The following is a 10451-nucleotide window of genomic DNA, read 5'->3' as shown; positions in this document are numbered from 1 at the left end:
CAATGTAAGTAGGAAGTGGGCTTACCAGAAGGGAAGAGTCCTATGTGATTGTTTGGAGAACATATTTGGTTTTCTCTGGTTGGTTCTGAGTTGGAAGTAGAGAGAGTTTGCAAACATTCAGGAAGCTAGCAATTATTATATACATTTTGACCATTTGGAGCCAGTTGCTACAGCGGTTGTTTTTTGGCTTGCTGAGCTGGTTGCTACAGAGGATGTATGTCAAAGTTCTATTGTCCTATGTGGTTTGGGTATATATGTGCATTGATATATTCAGTCTCTCTATACGATAATAGCTTACATGTTTACAGCACCTCGTAGGGTCCATAGCACTCTCAGTCTCTTTCAGTTGTTCCTAATGATAGTTCTGTGAGTCTCATGGTTATTAATACCCAAATTTTATCAAAAAGGGGACCGAGACTTGGAGAAGCAAACCATCTTGCCTAATGTGTCAAATCTAGTAATAGAAAATGCTTCTGCTTGAATTTACACCATTTGAATTTAGATTCGAACTTAGGAGGAAATAATTGTGATTGTGTATAGAATCAGACAAGGGCTGGTACAAATGAGAAGAATAAAAACCCAGGGAAATTCCATAAAATTGCTGGGAGTTGGAAGGATGGGATCTTAAGAGTCTGGATATTTGGAAAGACAGAACATCATTCAGAATATAGGTGAAAGATTCTGAGAATTTTTGGAAGAATGTCGGTGATGGCTAAAGAGGAAAGATTTCTAAAAGGGTTGAATAAAGGCAAGGAAGCAACAGCCCTTCCAATTGAAATTCTAGTTGATTTCCTTCAAAATGCAGGTACCAGTACCATGTTAAGAGTTGGTTAGACAATTAGGTAGTCAGGGCCAGAGTCCCCAACAAGAAAATAGGAGGTTGGGGCAGCTAAGACAAAACTGCTCTAGCATCCTCTTTTATAGCATAGACAAGACCAAAACAACATCCTATCTAGCAGCCTCTGCAAAAGTGGCTTTTGCCAAACATCTTGAAATAAAATGATTAACCATAAAACACTGGTCACTATCACAAGTTGAGGCACTTAGTTTCCAGATGTCAGCCCAAAAGACCATCAACAAGTAAACAATAACCCAATAGGTACATGGGTGCACCATCAAAGCAGTGATTGGTACACCTAGGCAGCCAATCTATAGGGCCCATGCTCAGGATGCTCAAGATAGTTCTGGAAGAGAGCTTATAAATACATTTAGATTTGAAGGCCAAAGAATAATCCTTTTGGGTCTCCTCCCTCTCTAGGAGATTTATACTGTTACTCAATAAACTTTGCTGCCCACCCCTCTTCGTCTGGTCTACCTCTTCATTCTTTGAAGAGGCGTGACCAAGAACCTTGGGCACTAAGGGAATAAAAATCCTATAACGCCATCTGCAGTGGTCAGTTTTATACTTTGAGTGTTTTTCATCTGATAAGAGGGACACATTTGTAAACGATATTTCCATGTGATTTTAAAGAGCTTGATGTAAGAAGTATAGTAGAGAAAGAATTTTAGGGATATGCAGGGAGAAGAAAGGGAGAAGGAAATGGGCTTACTATTTATCAAAGTGTCATTTACTAAAGTCCACCTAGCTTTCTACCAGTTGAGGAAATAGTGCTTGAAGTAGGAAGTATGTCAAAGAGGTAGCAATAATTTAGTCTCTGGGTGATCCTGCTGCTAGTAACTGCTGCCTTAAGGTTAGAGAGGAAGTTGAAGGGATAGAAAAGTTTGTGAAAAGGAAAATCCAGGTTTTATGCAGGCCTGGATGGAGACATAAAAAACAATAAGCAAGATAGAGGACTGGTCAAAAGCACCATGTCTTTGCTTCCTTGCATCATGTCATTTTTCACCTCCTCTATGAAATGTCCCCTGGCTTCCCTCTCCCTCTCCACTTCTGCAAGATGTAGGTACGTTTTTCCTGGAATTTGACCATGGCTATTTATTAGTACAGACCAATATTATTATGGTGATAGTGTGATCATCACCATTGACACTGTATTCATTCTTGCTCTAATACGTCCTATTCATCAAACGACAAACCTATCTCACTGCAAAATTTGGTCGTTAGTATAAATTATAGAAATAACAGAAGCCAGACAGCTTCTTATAAAGGCTAATTCCTCCCTGTCCCAAAGAATTTTCTTTTCTGAACTATAAAGAAGTTCTTGAAAATCCCCCTACACATTTTCTGTGCCACAGTGATACTATTTGTAATGATGTGGTTGGAGCTAGAGTACCTTTCCTATACACTACCACCTGCAGGTCTCCCCCAAATTTCAGGGGAAGAGTTGGCCTTTCTTGGTAGATGTCAGGATGCCAGCAATCCAAAGGTTGATGCTCCAAGATAAATGTACTACATGTAACCTGCTTCTGGATTTCAGGCCCTGGAAGTACAGCAGATTTTCAGCCTTTCTACAGTGCCACCTCTATAATTCCTGCATGTATTCTCTGCCCGCAAGATACCAAGTGAAGTGAGTATTTGGGGAATTAGTGACTTCATTTCATCAGTAAAATGTTAAACTGAAACCACTAGACCGGGATACTGTATAATATCAAGTAGAAATATTTCAGCTTTAGCTACCACTCATATTCTTACTTGATTTACAGAGCACAGTTATCTGAGGGGATGTTCTTCAGTTAGCCAGATAAAATTATTTATGTATGTGTTTGTTCGCTCGTTTATTCAGGAGTAGAATTTAGTGATTCATCACTTCAATATTACACTCAGTGCTCATCACAAGTACTTTTTTAAATACCCACCATCCATTTAACCCCCACTGACCGCTAGCAATCCTGCTTGTTCTCTATAGTTAACAGTCTCCTATGGTTTGCCTCCTTCTCTTCCCTACACCCCACTTTCCCTATGGTCATCTGTTTTGTTTCTTAAATTTCACACTATTTGTAATGATGTGGTTGGAGCTAGAGTACATTATGCCAAGCGAAGTAAGTCAGTCAGGGTAGGACCTATATCCAGGTAAATTTGTAAAGGTAGAAAACACAACATCCAACTTAGCTAATAGAAGTCTCTGGGCTCCGTAAAGCAAGTTTTTGGCCATGCTTCTATTCAGTTATTCAACCAGTATATATAACAGGGAAAATCACTCAGCTTAGCCCTGGTGATGAGTTGTACAGAGGGAGACACATTTGGTTAAATGATGACACATCAGGACAAACAAGAAGGGATGGCTTCAAGAAATAAGACTATTTAGAGTCAATACATGGCAAATCTGTTGTTTTCCTTCAGAGATGTCACATTACTTACAGCTTTATGAAACATGGACATAGTTCCCTTTCCTAATGTGTTTCTGAATAATAAAATGGAGTATGATCTTTCCTAGCCACTACATTCCACCTCCCATGGCTAATCACATCCACCTCTTTGAGTGGCAGGAATCTTTTGTTCTATTACTATGGTTGCAATGGCTATTACAGAGCCAGGGAGGGTTAGAGGGAGTGAGAGCAGACTCCCTGCTTAGTGCAGAGCCTGACATGGGGCTTAATCCCAGGACCCTGAGATCATGATCTGAGCCGAAATCAGGAGTTGGCTGCTTAACCAACTGAGCCACCCAGGTGCCCCTCCATTGATTATCTTATTTAATTTTTATCTGAATCCTGACAGTAAGGGTTACTGTCTACATTTTGCAGAGCAGAAAGCTGAGGCAGTCTCACAGAGGTTAAGTAAACTGCCCCAAGTTGTGCAATGTCTATTGTAAAGTATAGAGGTCTTTCTTTTAAGCCCTGTGTTCACACCCCTATGTCAGGCAGCCTCCTACTACACACGTAGTAACATCTAGATACTCATATTTTATTAAAAAATGTGGTAGTTCAGTTTTAGGGTAAAGATATTCTTTTGAAAGATTACTCTTTACTTTTGAAACTGTGGAAACACTAGATGCAGAACACTTAGGAAGGAGAGAATCTTTTTACTGTCTTTGTAATTCCTTCTCCTTAAGTTTGCTGTGGTGTACTACATCTTATGGATGTCTTTAAGGCAAATAAGATTTGTTTCACCAGCTTTACTTCCTCAGGTGCATTTATTAGATGTGCATGGTTAACAACATCTGTTCAGTCGTTGGCAGTTCTTTAAGTTTTTTAAGACATGATTTTGTAAAAGGCTTAAGTAAAAAGTTTGTAAAAAAGACTACCATATGAAAATCTGTGCAGCTCTTAATGTTAAAAGGACAGTATAGGAAAGGATCCATGTGGTTGAAAATCGGTCAGATTCTTAGGAATTTCTTTTTCTAAGGTATAATTACATACAAGAATTTAAATGTTTGAAATTTTGAAAGTAGGAGTGAGTCCTGCATGATAATATGAACAGCTTTTAATGTTATGAAATATTAAAGAAAAAGCTAAACTAACAATAGTTCATTAAACTGGCTTTGTAAAAATACTTATGGAAAAGTTTGCAGAGCAATAAGAGGCTTAATTTTTAAAAAAATCTAGTATATTTCTCTGAGTGTCTGTGAGGCAGGAAGGATCATGTTCTTTAGCTTTGTCATCTTTCTTTTAGACTCAAATTGAAAAAAGGATATTTGAATTGGCCTTTATATTCTTTATCAATTTGTAGGATCATTAATATAAATTCACATAGAAATTTCTGAGAAATTTCATTTTCTTTTCATTTCTCTATATTCACAGCCCTGAAATTGTAAGATGTTACCTTGCAGGGACAGAACTTTAACATTGATGAAATGCATTTACTAGTTGTAAACCCTACTAAATTGAAGATAGGCTATGAAAATGGACTATGTTGAATTAGGGTCAAATAGGTTAAACTATTGATAGAAAGGCTATTCCAGATAGAAGATGATTAAAGCCATAGTTTGGGGAGAACAGCTATTCATTTCATAGGACTAGAGTACATGGCAGAATACGTAGTGTGCCCCCCCCCCATAAACTCATTTGAAATGAACAAAAGAATATCTCCCACACAGGACAGGTATGGTGGAAGAGGTAACATTAGAGATATGCTTTGAATGATAAGTAGGAATCAGTAAGAAGGGATGATGCTATTAAGTGTTGCATTAAATGTTGCATTTAAGTTCTGGGAAGAGGAAGCATATCAGTAGTGTATCAGTGAATCACTTTTGTGGAGGAATACAGTAATCAGAGTACAAAGATGAATTTGGCAGCGTGGCTGAGCCAGACCAGTGAAAACGGTAGGCAAAAAAACCTGTTCTCTTGGTAGAGAAATTAACCATTAGTTCAAGTGAAAGGAAATAAAGCCTATAAAGTAGGTGGAGATAGTGGAAATGAAATGGAAAATGATACTGCAAGAATTTTGTAGAAAGTCCCATGATGGCAGGAAGCATGACTGGTTGGTCACCTCTATAGCCTAGCACCTAGTTTAGTAGGGACTGATTATTGAAGGAATGAATGACTGAATGAACAGATGAAAGCTAGTATTTATAAGACTTCATATCTAATTAAGTAAATGTAACTGTGAAAATATGAATGTGAATTACTCTGACATTAACAGAAATATTAACTTAGGAAAAGGAGCCGACTTCAGGGGAAGGGGATTGTTCATTTTGTAACAAAAAACCCAACAGGATATCTGGGTAGAGGTGTCCAACAGACAGTTGAAAATATAAGTTTTTCACTAAGAAAAGAGTGTATTTGTTGAAATACATGAGTGAGCCATATTCCAAAAAGTGCTGAATTTTTATTATTTAGATATATGAGATTCTGTTTTATCCTAATCTTAATTAATTACAACATAAATTTCCCACTTTATTTTTTCTAATTGTTCCACTCTCATTCTGTTTCAGTTATTTATTGCTGCATAGCAAACCAACACAATTGTAGCTTAAAATATCAATTTATTATTAGTATTATTATCTCTCACAGTTTTGGGGGTTGATTGGACTCAGCTAGATGCTTAAAGACTCTCTTACAGTTGTAATTAGAGTTGTGTAAAGACTTCTTTATTTATGTATTTGGTGCTTGGGCTGAGATGGCTGGAGTAACTTCAGGCTGGTTGGACATCTATCTTTTCATGAAGCCTCCCCATGACTAGTGTAGACATCTCTGTAGCATGGCAGCCTTGGAGTAGTCAGACTTCTTACATAGTGGTTGGTTTTCCCTGGAGTGAGCATACTAAGAGAATACTGAAAAACATGCTATGTGGCTTTTATGACCTCCATGAGAAGTCTTGCAGTATCACTTTCACCATATCCCATGGGTGAAAGGTAGACCAGATTCAAGAGGAGGAGACAGTATTAAGTGCATGGTTCATTGGAACATCATCTTTAGAGGCCAGTTGCCGTATTTCTTTCATTATTTTTGTGTGTGTGGTTGTTTTGTTTTTTAATTGTGAGAGGTTTAAGGATTATAAATCAAACATCTATTTCTATAACTGCCAAAAGATCAAGAAACAACTTGGCCAACACAGCAGAAACTCCCTCTACCTCCATGCCTAATTTCTGCGTGCCCTCCTAATTACAGTGAACTTCCTCCCACCAGAGGCAACCACTCTCCTGATTTTTACCATAATCATTATTTCTTCCTTCTCTTTAGACAGTCACCATCTATGTACTCCATGCCAATATAGGTTAGCTTTGCTTGTTTTTGAACTTTATATATAAATTATACTCTATGCATTATTTTGAGACTTGCTCAGCATTATGTTTGTAATCACAAATGTCATTATATTGGGACATGATGTTATTCCTATGAAGGAACTCAGTCAAAATGGGAATGCTAATAAACTAAAATAAATAAATAAATAAATAATCTAATACAGTGTCAGCTTTTAAAAAATCATACAGAAAGAAAGTGAAAGCAGAAAGGAAAGTGAAGAAGATAAGGGACCACAAAGGAAAAAAAATCACATAGAGAAGGGAGTAGTCTGAGAGGTTAGGAGAATAATCCAGGTTGTATTGGCCTGATAGGAGGAAAGGGAATATTGCAAGAGTAAGGGATATGGTTAATTTATTAAGTGCTGCTGAGAGTCCAAGAACCATGAAACTTCAACTGTCCGTCATTTTTTTTTTTTTCCTTTCCTAACTCTTATTTTGTAGTAGAAGGTGACCAATCGTTTCATCTGGTGGTCCCCTGGATCCCTTTCCTTATCTTCTTTGGTCATTGTACCACTTATATTGCTGTAAGAGTCTCAAGATTTTTCTATGAAGTGAGCCAATCACTCTTTACAGATGAGGACGTGGGGATACAAACTACATAAGTCATTCAGAATCACCAAGTTAGCCAGAAAATTGGGCATTAATTTTTTACTGATGGTTTTCATGTGAGACATAAATCTTCAGTGTTCCTGCTCCAGTCATAACCTGGTCTCAGACGTTGGCTTCCATTTGTCAGTTACTTACACTCTAGGGAAATTAAAAGAGAGCTCAAAAGGCAGACAACTCCAAGATTACACTGTGAGATCGTTAAAATGCCACTATGTTGCACAGTAGAATGAAAAGAGACATTAGAATTGAGCTTCACGGGGCACCTGGGTGGCTCAGTCCCTTAAGAGTCTACCTTCGGCTCAGGTCATGATCCCAGCGTCCTGGGATCAAGCCCCACATCAGGCTCCTTGCTCAGTGGAGATCCTGCTTCTTCTCCCTTTCCCTCTCCCTCTGCCTGCCATTCCCCCTGCTTGTGCTCTTTGTCTCTCTGTCTCTCTCTCTCTCTCTCTGTCAAAAGAATAAAAAAAATCTTAAAAAAAAAAAAAGAATTGAGCTTCACTGAATCTCTTGGTATCAGTTTCTTCAGTTGGAGATAAGATGATTCTGCCACCAAACTACTCAATTTTGCAAATAGCAAAAAATTGATATAGAGATTGTACTCCCTTAAAATAATTCTGTTAGAAGATAGATGAAGAGGGATGCCTGGGTGGCTCAATTGGTTAAGCTCCTGCCTTCAGCTCAGGTCATGATCCCAGGGTCCTGGGATCGAGTTCGGCATCAGGTTCCCTTCTCTCTCTGCCTCTGACTGCTTGTGCGCTTGTGCTTTCTCTCACTCTCTCTCGCTGACAAATAAATAAATAAATAAATAAATAAATAAAAATCTTAAAAAAACAAAAGAAGATAAATGAATAGACATCACATATTGCACTGGGTTTTCTGCATGGTAGTGGAAGAGGTGTTTGATATGATGAATGGCACATGATATGTCCTTCATTATAACTTTGAATAAATAACAAAGTGATTTTAATGTGTCTTTTCTTTAGTTATAGCTAGATAGATATCCATTTATTTAACGTAAGAAAGAATGACGACGTAACAATATTCTTTTTTTTTTCCACTGAGTACAATATTCTTAATGAAATATGTTTTGTGGTCAAGTTTAAAAACAAAAACTTTTAAGGGAGTAAACTTTTGTTTTATTTAAAGAAACTTTAAATGTTTTTCAAGCTATTACATAGCAACACTATAATCTCTATGTGAAAAGTATAAGTGTCCATTATGTTACTGAAAAATAATATAGTTCTTTACCGTTTTTTACTTCTGTGCCTTCCCTCAAATAGTAGGCTGTCAAATAGCCCTTCTGCTGTAATTGAAATTGTGAGTAATGGCACCTTCTACCACCTGTTAGTTTGCAGTTTCTTATCTGCTATGTGTTCTGAAAACAAATAGAAAACTTCTTTGGAATTTCATGGCAAAAAAAGAATCTAGAAGGTTCTGAAGGAGCTTGAACCTACTCGCTAAAAATAAGTTAATGTGTTCATCTTCTGATTTGGAGCCAGTGTTAAAAATGTACATGTCTCATATTATTTCTTATCTCAGTCCTATAAGATAGCTACTATTATTTTCTGTAATGTATGGATAAGGTAAATGAGGTTTCAATATGTCATTCTCCAATGAGCGAGAATCCTGATTGGAGTCTTTTTATCTTTTTTGATCCCCCCTCAAAAACTGGTGGAGCAACTGTTTAGGCAGGCAAACAAACAAAAAGCCTGTGGACAACACCTACTACAAACCAAGGTAACAGAGAATTGTCATAAATCTCAAAATATGTGTGGGAAGAGACCAATTCCTAATAGTAACTGGATCCACATAATACCAGTGGCTGATGGGGGAATGCAGAAAAAACAAACAAACAAAAACAAAAAACATGGCCCCAAATAGACAAGAGAAAGTTAAATTGGACAATCCATGAGCAGGGGTGGAAACTGGGAGGAGACTTTGCAGGCTTCAGTGAGAATGAGGTGAAGAGAAAAGGATTGCAGAAGACTTAATGATATTGGTAGGTGTAGACCCTTCCAGTTCACTGTCCTATATGGAAGAGAACCTAAGGGGAAGATAATTCAAACTGAGTTTGTTAGCTTGACGTATATCTCTAAAATAATTTAGCATAAAGTTTATGAGTTCCCATCTCAATGATTTCTCTCGACCTTGCAAATGTCAATGGTGGGTCTCATTCTGAATATTAGGGATGGTGACTGCTCTTTGCCTTCAAGTCACAGGGGCTACAACATGGCTTCAGGGAATTGGAGTACAGCTGCTTTGAGAACATGAACTAATGTTAATTTCCCTACCTATATAAGCATAGGTCATATTTTAGTGGCTGTTTTGTTTTCCAAAGAGTAGAAAAAGAAACATCTCTATGAGAAATTCAGAGCTTGTCTCTTCTCATAGTTCTCAAAATGTCTTTAAAGATACTCAGAAAATTATGATGCAAAGGTATTTGATGATGTGAAGAATGTCTTTGTATAATTTCCCATAAGGTGGTCCTCAAAGCTTAAGAAATGTGATTCCTGGCCATATTCTTTTCTTTTTGCATTTTGCAGTGTTGCATTTTTAATAATTTTATTTATAAATTAAATTCATTTCCAAGGGATTGTTGCGGTGGAATTTTTTTCACTTTTCCAAAAAAGATTCTTTCATTTAGCAAGGAGGAAAAAAGGGATTTTAGCATAGAATTTAAAAAGTGTCATCATTATTTTAATAGAAAATGTATAAGAGAAAAAAAATCCCTAGACATCTAGCAAGTAAGTGTCCAGGCTAGGACCTAGTGTTCATTAACTCCTATACTCGGGTTGAGTCTCCCAAAATAGGTGATTCTAACACAGGACAGCTTTTCTCACATAACCAGCTTCAGAGATTTGTTCTGAAGGACAGACCCTTCAGGACACTATAACAAACTAGGGCTACCATAACAAATTATCATGGACTTCATGGCTTAAAGCAACAGAAATTTATTTTCTCACAGTTCTCAAGGCCAGAAGTCTGAAATCAAGGTGTTGGCAGGCTGCATTCCCTCTGAAGGTTCTAGAGGAGAATGCTTCCTTGTCCTTTCCAGCTTTGGGTGGCTCCAAGCATCCTTGAATTGTGGCAAGATAACCCCAATCTCTCTATGTCTTTGCATGGTCTTTTTGTGTGTGTTTCTATGTCCTCTCATAGGCCCATCTTAATACAGGATGATCTCATCTCAAGATTCTTTTTTTCTAATTTTTTAATTTTTATTTTTTTTATAAACATATAATGTATTATTAGCCTCAGGGGTACAGG

At 37.3% G+C, this 10451-nt stretch overlaps 1 pseudogene; it reads left to right on the top strand.

Moving 5' to 3' along the window:
* Window positions 1-699: 699 nt before the first annotated feature.
* Window positions 700-10451, top strand: part of LOC116876710 — a 55145-nt pseudogene continuing 45393 nt past the window's right edge.

Source organism: Lontra canadensis, unplaced genomic scaffold (genome assembly GCF_010015895.1).
Source record: "Lontra canadensis isolate GAN:19392208 unplaced genomic scaffold, GSC_riverotter_1.0 scaffold47, whole genome shotgun sequence".
Classification (NCBI taxonomy): Eukaryota; Metazoa; Chordata; class Mammalia; order Carnivora; family Mustelidae; genus Lontra; species Lontra canadensis.
Note: the sequence above shows the minus strand (reverse complement) of the source record. Positions and strands in the feature narration are given on the sequence as shown.